This window comes from Bison bison, unplaced genomic scaffold, assembly GCF_000754665.1.
Source record: "Bison bison bison isolate TAMUID 2011002044 unplaced genomic scaffold, Bison_UMD1.0 scf7180017864050, whole genome shotgun sequence".
NCBI classification, from domain to species: Eukaryota; Metazoa; Chordata; class Mammalia; order Artiodactyla; family Bovidae; genus Bison; species Bison bison.
Genome location: NW_011494622.1, coordinates 4,303,401 through 4,311,439, shown reverse-complemented (window position 1 = coordinate 4,311,439; position 8,039 = coordinate 4,303,401). Strand labels below are relative to the sequence as shown.

The 8,039-nt window shown below is 43.7% G+C and overlaps 1 long non-coding RNA gene across 1 annotated transcript; it reads right to left on the bottom strand.

The window, feature by feature from the left end:
• Positions 1–525: 525 nt before the first annotated feature.
• Positions 526–6,271, bottom strand: LOC104985544. Its single transcript, XR_824918.1, has 3 exons — positions 6,137–6,271; positions 1,269–1,358; positions 526–760 (listed from the first exon to the last, which is right to left on the bottom strand). It is a non-coding gene; the product is annotated as an uncharacterized LOC104985544 (long non-coding RNA).
• Between the last annotated feature and the right edge of the window lie 1,768 nt (positions 6,272–8,039).

Genomic DNA, 8,039 nt, shown 5'->3' with positions numbered 1-8,039 from the left:
GAGCTGCTATAAACATCGGTGAGTCCTTGCGATTCATTTTTACGCTTGCTCTCACCTTGCAGTCTGGCGTGCTACTCTGGGGGAGATGAAAAGGATCAGGTGGCAAAGGGGAGGTCATAGGCCTCTATCCTCACCTAGAACTTCGGCCCAGTTTCCAGTGGGAGGGACCCCAGCGTGGGTCCCCACACGGCAACATGGGCAATGGTGGAAGCCGGCGGTGGCAGGGGGCATCCAGCAGGGACGCTTGCGGGAGAGAAAGTGTGGCCGATTTCCAACTACTTCTTTACATAGAGAACGCTGTGTGGGACTTTCTGTCCTGCAAATGTCCCCACTGGATGCCACCGGGGGAGGGGATGGGGGCCCACCACACATCTATTTGGTGCTTGCATTTATAGTACATATTCTGGAAAGATATGAACCAAAATGTTTGCAGTGCCTATTTTGGAGGATGGAGTTATTGGTGATATTTACTTTCATACTAGACAAAAACAGAACTATTTTTATTCTTAAAAAATGAATGCCATGTTGACTTACTCAGATTAAAAAAATATCAAAATATTCCATTTTAGTGCTCACTTTCAAAATGCATTGTCAGCAGTCCAGTTCAACTGTTGCTTCTTCTAGTTCTGTCCAGCAGGAGGTTGTTCCATATCAGAATTGTCACCAATTTTATTGTTTCTTTTAAATGTTGATCTTAAGAGACTGAATTTGTGGCATTAATTGAGCATCCATTGTATGCATAGTGTGCTGTGTTAGGAAACTAAAAATAAGACAGATAAATATTTATACTCTTGAATTGTAATAAATCTATGTAACATACATAAGAATATAAGCTCTAAAATCATATTTCTACCAATCTCAATGCATGCATGCACACTCAGCCACTTCAGTCATGTCCAACTCTATGCAACGCTATGGACTGTAGCCCGCCAGGCTCCCCTGTCCATGGGATTCTCCAGGCAAGAATACTGGAGTGGGTTGCCATGCCCTCCTCCAGGGGATCTTCCCAACCTGGGGATTGAACTCATGTCTCTTATGTCTCCTGCTTTAGCAGGTGGGTTCTTTACCACTAGCACTACTTGGGCAGCCCAGTAGAACTGCTTTTGTCATATGCTGTGTGTATTTGGAAGGTAGAAAGCTTTATGCACACCCACAGGGCCAGTGTAGTTAGGCTGCAGTTTTAGGGAATCCACATGGCCCTGCTGCTCCTTCTAATCCCTGCAGCCCTGGGGACCACTGCCCCAGAGAGGACAGGAGCACATCGTCACCTCAGATGCTTCCGTGGCAGGAACTTGGGTGGGTAAAGCAGGCGGGGTATAGGTGGTGACTGTGCGATTGATCTTCCACATACAAACACTCTGAAAGGTGAAGAAGAGAGCTATTAGTAACTGCAAGGATGACTGGCATCAACTGGACCATGCAGGCAAATCAGGATATTATGCTCCCCGCTGGATGGAAGGCACATGGAATGAGGGACCTCCTGCTCCAGCTAGAGCTGGTCCTTATCTAGAGGCAGGGAGGTACAGCAGTCCTTAAAATAGGCTCAGACCAAACGCACAGCCACTGATTTACGACATTTGAGAGCAGATCCATCCTTAGCAGTCCCCTCGAGGAGATCAGAGCAGGGTGTCCAGGCACGCACCTCCTTTTAGATATACCACAGCAGCTCAACCAGTGACACACTCAACCAGTGACACACATACACACAACTCTCCCTTCTGTTACACTTCACACTGAGCTCAACTGATTGGAGAAATCATGGTCCATTCATATTAGCCTTTACTGATACTGTCCTTAAAGAGTTTTTTCAGTAAGATGGACAAAAATCTCATGATTATAATGTTGAATCCAAAAAGGACTGCAGGAAAACATATGAATCCCAATTATGGGATATATATACATGCACACACACATATATATGTACATATATTCATATATATAACAAAGCAGGAAAGATTTATATAAAAGTGCAATTTGCCCCTGGGAGATGGGTGAGGAATGATTTTTGTTTTCTAAATTTTCCATGAGTTCTTTTTTCTTTTTTAAACAGTAAGTATATATTGCAAAGAACTTCCTAGGTGGCTCAGATAGTAAAGAATCTGCCTACAATGCAGAAGACACAGGTTTGATCCCTGGGTTGAGAAAATCTCCTGAAGAAAAGAATGGCTACTCAGTCCAGTATTCTTGCCTGGAGAATCCCCACGGACAGAGGAACCTGGCAGGCTACAATCCATGGGGTCACAAAGAGTCGGACACGACTGAGAGACTTACATGTCCACATCATATATCGCAAAATTGGGGAAAAGCACTTTATATATGTGTGTTAAAGCTGAATATATATGTAGGCGGGTGTCTACTGACACTGTTTCCTCATGTGGTCTGTCGAGTGCCAGTCCATCTGGCCAGAGAATCCCACATCATCTTTTTACACTCGCCCCTAGATGGTACCCTATGTCAGGATCATGCAGGGCCCATGGGAGAGCCGAAAAGGATCCTCAGAAAATATCTGCTCCCTGAATTTTCTGCCCAACCTGGTACCAGCAAGGTGAAAGGGTAGAATCTTGTTAAATATTAACAGGAGTGACTGTGTACATATTTGTGGTGAAAATTTTAACCTATTCTTACACAGTATTTAAAAATGGGCTTTCCTGTGTGCAATCTGTTTTATCAATATCTCCTCTCTGCCCCACCCCACCCCAAGAAAGGAAGGTTGTTGTTGTGTGTTGGTGAAGCTGGATCCCATTGCCTGGCCATGAAAGGGGACCTAATCAAGACTCCTGTCCCTCGTGTTCCACAGGCAAGGGGGTGGGTCGGAGGGCTGTCAACACACAGTCTAGGAACAGAGCCCTACTTTCTCTGTTTTGCTACCGAATCTTCAGATTAAAAAATGCCACAGAAGCTGGCAAAGTTGCTGTGTTTTCCTCTTTGGATTCAATAGCAGAGTATTGTATCTTCATGTGCAGTTTGTACTTCATTAGAAAGGCTTGGAGATGGCATAACAGCATTCATATTCTTAGGTTAGATTTCACTTATGAGTCTGTATTTATAATTTGGAGTTTACCAAATTTATACTTTGATAAAAATTTTTAAATGAAGGAAAGAAATCAGTGAAGTGAAGTGAAAGTAGCTAAGTCACGTCTGACTCTTTGCAAACCCATGGACTATACGGTCCATGGAATTCTCCAGGCCAGAATACTGGAGTGGGTAGCCTTTCCCTTCTCCAGCGGATCTTCCCAACCCAGGAATCAAATCCAGATCTCCCGCATTGCAGGCAGATTCTTTACCAGCTGAGCCGTAAGGGAAGCCCAAGAATACTGGAGTGGGTAGCCTATATCCCTTCTCCAGGGGATCTTTCCGACCCAGGAATTGAACCGGGGTCTCCTGCATTGCAGGTGGATTCTTTACCAACTTGAGCCACCAGGGAAGCCCAGGAAATCAGAGCAAAGGGAAAGTAAAAGTAGAGGAGGAAGAGACTGTATGGGAAATTCACACACAGGACACCTATGATGTGGTCATGCTGAATTACCAAGATTGGGTGGGAGGCTCGTCTGGCAGTCCAGAGGTTAAGACTCAGCCTTCCAATGCAGGGGGCATGGGTTTGATCCCTGGTCAGGGAACTGAGGTCCCGCATGCTACAGAGTGTGGCCAAAAATTGAAAAAAAAAAAAAGTTTGGGTGGGACACTCAGCCACTGAGGCCCTAATGGTTAAAGACAATCTCAACTAGAAGAGCTGCCTTATAACTGATTCAGTGAAGAGAGGACTGTGAAGCAGTCTTCTTTATGGTTCTGATCATTTTATAGCACTATCAACAGGGAGCTGTTAACATGTGAAATATGGTGGTAAGGATGGCAGAGATAAAAGACGGAAAAGACACTTAAGACCTGAGTCACCTCCTGCAGAAAAGATGTCCACCTACCAGGAATTTATAGTAAACATTTGGGAGTTTGTGTGTTACGATAGTTAACCTGCCCTAATACACCCAAGAGGAGAAAATGTTATCGATTCATGTCATTGCCTTTTTATATGTTTGAGTCCCTTCTCTTAAGCCTTAAGTTCCTTTGGAACACACCCGTATTTTTTTTAGTTAAAAATTTTTTTTCTATTCCCTGAGAGTCCAGCATAGAGTCGTGCACACAATGAGTCTTCAGTACATGCCGAATGATAGATTCAACAAGCTCCTAATGGGCTGAAACTGAGCCTCTGCCGTTTGTTTCCAGTAGTACTTGAGACAGGATTATGTGCTGTGTTCATGCTCAGTTGCTCAGCCCTGTCTGATTCTTTGCAACCCCGTGGACTATAGCTGCCAGGTTCCTCTGCCCACGGAATTTCCTAGGCAAAAATAGTGGAGCAGGTTGCCATTTCCTCCTCCAGAGGATCTTTCCAACTTAGGGATCAAATCCACATCTCTTGCATCTCCTGCATTGGCAGGTGGATTCTTTACCACTGAGTCACCTGGAAAGCTATTAATCACTTTTAAGTAATGGTCTTACTATTAAGAGACTTGAGACCCTATATTCTCATAAAGACTAGAGATCTAGAGGAAAGAGATAAAATGTATATGCCCCAAAATCCATTTGGAATTTATCTTTTTAAACCCTGCAGTTATTGAATGTAATGGAAGCTTCAGTAGGACTTTAACAGGCCTGTGAGTCAGGAGTCTTGAAGTCTCTTGGCTCAGCTCCACTACAAACTGTAACCTTCAGTTTCCTTGCCTGTAAGAGGAAAAGTGCTCCCCAAGTGAAATTCTATAGATTAAAGGAGCACTGGCTGCCATTCAGTTACCCATTTGTGTCTATATGTCTGTATATTCTCCACAGGATGTTGATGCACAATCAGGTTTGTGAACCACTGGACAAGGTGATCTTAACCTGAGTCTATCTTTTATAACATGGCAACACAAATTCACATTCCTGACCTAAGGTTGTAGAAGTTAGAACTGCCAAGAGATAGAGGACTGAATTAATCCATCTCTTTGGGAAAAAGAAATGAACAGTAATAACTGAAATGCACCTTTAGCTAATCCAAAGATGAAATGGAAAAATAAACATGTTTAAAAATGATATGATAGAAGAAATATTTTCTTTGACAGGATATTAGAGAATTCGTCAAGAATTATTAAACAGGAAAGTCAAAGGTTCCATTGTAGGAACTTAATAAATATTTGTTGATTGACCAGTTGATGTGCTAATTCAAGCAGAGAAGGAATTTTGTTGCTGTTACAAAGCCAGAGTTTCTAATTGCTCATTCAGGGGGAAGATAAAAAACAAAACTTTGTGTTGCCCTCAGCAACCTACAGGCTTCCCAGGTAGCTCAGAGGTCAAGAATCAGCCTGCCAGGACAGGAGACTCAGGCAACTCTGGTTCGATCTCTGGGTGGGAAAGACTCCCTGGAGGAGCAAATGGCAACCCACTCCAGTATTCTTGCCTGGAGAGTCCCATGGACAGAGGAGCACGGGGGCCTGCAGTGCATGGGGTGGCAAGGAGTCCGACAGGACTGAGCACACAGGCAAGCAATTTAAACTATCTACGAATCGGACACGACTGAGCGACTTCCCTTTCACTTTTCACTTTCATGCATTGGAGAAAGAAATGGCAACCCACTCCAGTATTCTTGCCTGGAGAATCCCAGGGACGAGGAAGCCTGGTGGGCTGCTGTCTCAGGGGTTGCACAGAGTCGGACAGGACTGAAGCGACTTAGCAGCAGCAGCAGCAGCATGCCATTCATTCCAAGCAACAAAGAGGATTTAATGTATCCTTTAGCAAAGGAAGCTGGAACTCCCACTCAAGCTTCTCTCAGGCACATATTCTTAGTTACTCTTAGTTATTAAGAAATATTACATGATCTATACCCTGTACTTGCTTCCCTCGTGGCTCAGACGGTAAGGTAAGGAATCTGCCTGCAATGCAGGTGACCTGGGTTCAATCCCTGGGTTGGGAAGATCCCCTGGAGAAGGAAATGGCTACCCACTTTATTATTCTGGCCTGGAGAATTCCACGGACAGAGGAGCCTGGTGGGCTACAGTCCATGGGGTTGTAAAGAGGCGGACATGACTGAGTGACTTTCACATACCCTGTACTTGACAAAGTAGGTTTAAATTCTGAGTTCCCTCCAAGAATCTGAGGCAGAACACCTTACCCTTTAGGGGTAGCTTCATTCCCTGGCCCAGAAGAGAAGCCCAAATGATGAAGGCAGAGCTTTTCAAAACAGAAAGGATCCAAGGTCCTTTCAAAAGTGTAGCAATCAGAAGAACTATTGATTCTGAAATTGAGCAATTTCCAGTGGAACCAAAGAATTGTCATATTATAGTAATTAGAGTACGTCTTCTTTTCAGCACATTCCAAATTATTTTCCATTCAAATATATTCAAAATATATTTCGTATTCAGCATGTCCTTCTTCAGACAGTATCCCCTATTAGCCTGCGTCTCCCTTCCCCTAGCCAATTGTTCCCACCTGTATTCTATTTGGAGGACTTAGCAGTCACTTGAATGTTCTTTGCTCCACGTTGCTCTCCTTGAAACAATGCACTCAAATTTCATATAAATTTGAATGATGCAAATTTAAAACCATGCTGTGTAAAATAGTACTAAAATATCATGGAAAGGGTACCATTTGAAATAGTGAAAATTCTTTCCAGTTCTTATGATGGATCCAGAATGCCATAACAGATCCAGAGCACCAACTTGGGGAAGTTCACACCGAGTTTAGTCCCTTATCTGGTGGCCACCTCATGATACCAGCAAACAGAACCCCCCATGACCCTTGTCTTTGTGAATCAAGCACAGAGGGTTTCTTGTGTGTGATTTTGGTGACTGTAGTGATATTATTCTAACATTCATTGTTTTGATAGTCTGACATCTTTTCTACCCTGTGATAGTGCCATCTAAATTCATATAAAGTACCCTCGGTGAACACGTGCTGTAAATTACTACATTCAGTTCAGTTCAGTCACTCCGTCGTGTCTGACCCTTTGTGACCCCATGAACCGCAGCACGCCAGGCCTCTCTGTCCATCACCAACTCCCAGAGTCCACCCAAACCCATGTCCATTGAGTCAGTGATGCCATCCAACCAACTCATCCTCTGTCGTCCCCTTCTCCTGCCCTCAATCTTTCCCAGCATCAGGGTCTTTTCACATGAGTCAACTCTTCGCATCAGGTGGCCAAAGTATTGGAGTTTCAGCTTCAACATCAGTCCTTCCAATGAACACCCAGGACTGATCTCCTTTAGGATGGACTATGAAATGAAGTTAAATGCAAGGATTAGGGAAGACATTGGCTATGATCCACAGTTAATCCACTGTTGATCTGGGAGAAGGGCTGCAAAATAAAAGTGATATTGCCAAGACTTTTTTAAAAAGCATCATTAAAGCAAAAATACTTTACTATTTGTGTATGAGTACATATTCTCCACACCAATTTTGTGATTATAACTGTAAGAAAATTATGCTTGAATTAGGCAAGTTTTGAATGATGTAGTTCTTCAGGAACGCAGTTGTCTTTAAAGCATTTTCCTGTGAATATAGATTATACTCCTCCTAGATTACAACCCTTTAAGAGGAAGCAGAAACCATGTGCTATTTGCATAGTCCACACTCCAACTGCCTAACAGTAACCATGGTAACGTTGTTTTAGAAGCTGTCTGTTTATAAAGCAAATTGTCTCCATTTGCCCTCATTCAAGGTGAGTTTTCTTATTCTCCCCATTTTACCAGAACCCAGGGGTGTAGATTCCTTGATTTGCTCACTCAGCAAGAGATGGTAGGTGAAGGACCTGTCACTTTGAAATGGGACCCTAGGGGCATCCGGATGGACTTCGGACATTTGCCTCACCTGATTCCTCCCTCTGTACATAGGCGTGTTCTAGCAACACAGAGGGTGAGACCCTCTCTCTGTTGGTTCACAAACTGGGCACTGTCCTCAAAGGACAAGAATAGACTGAAGAAAGAGGCAGACACTCCAGATTCGGGGGGTGGAAGATTTAACAGGCAAGGGAACTGACATAGGAGGCTTGTCTTAGGCCCCGCAAGACAGTAGGTCTC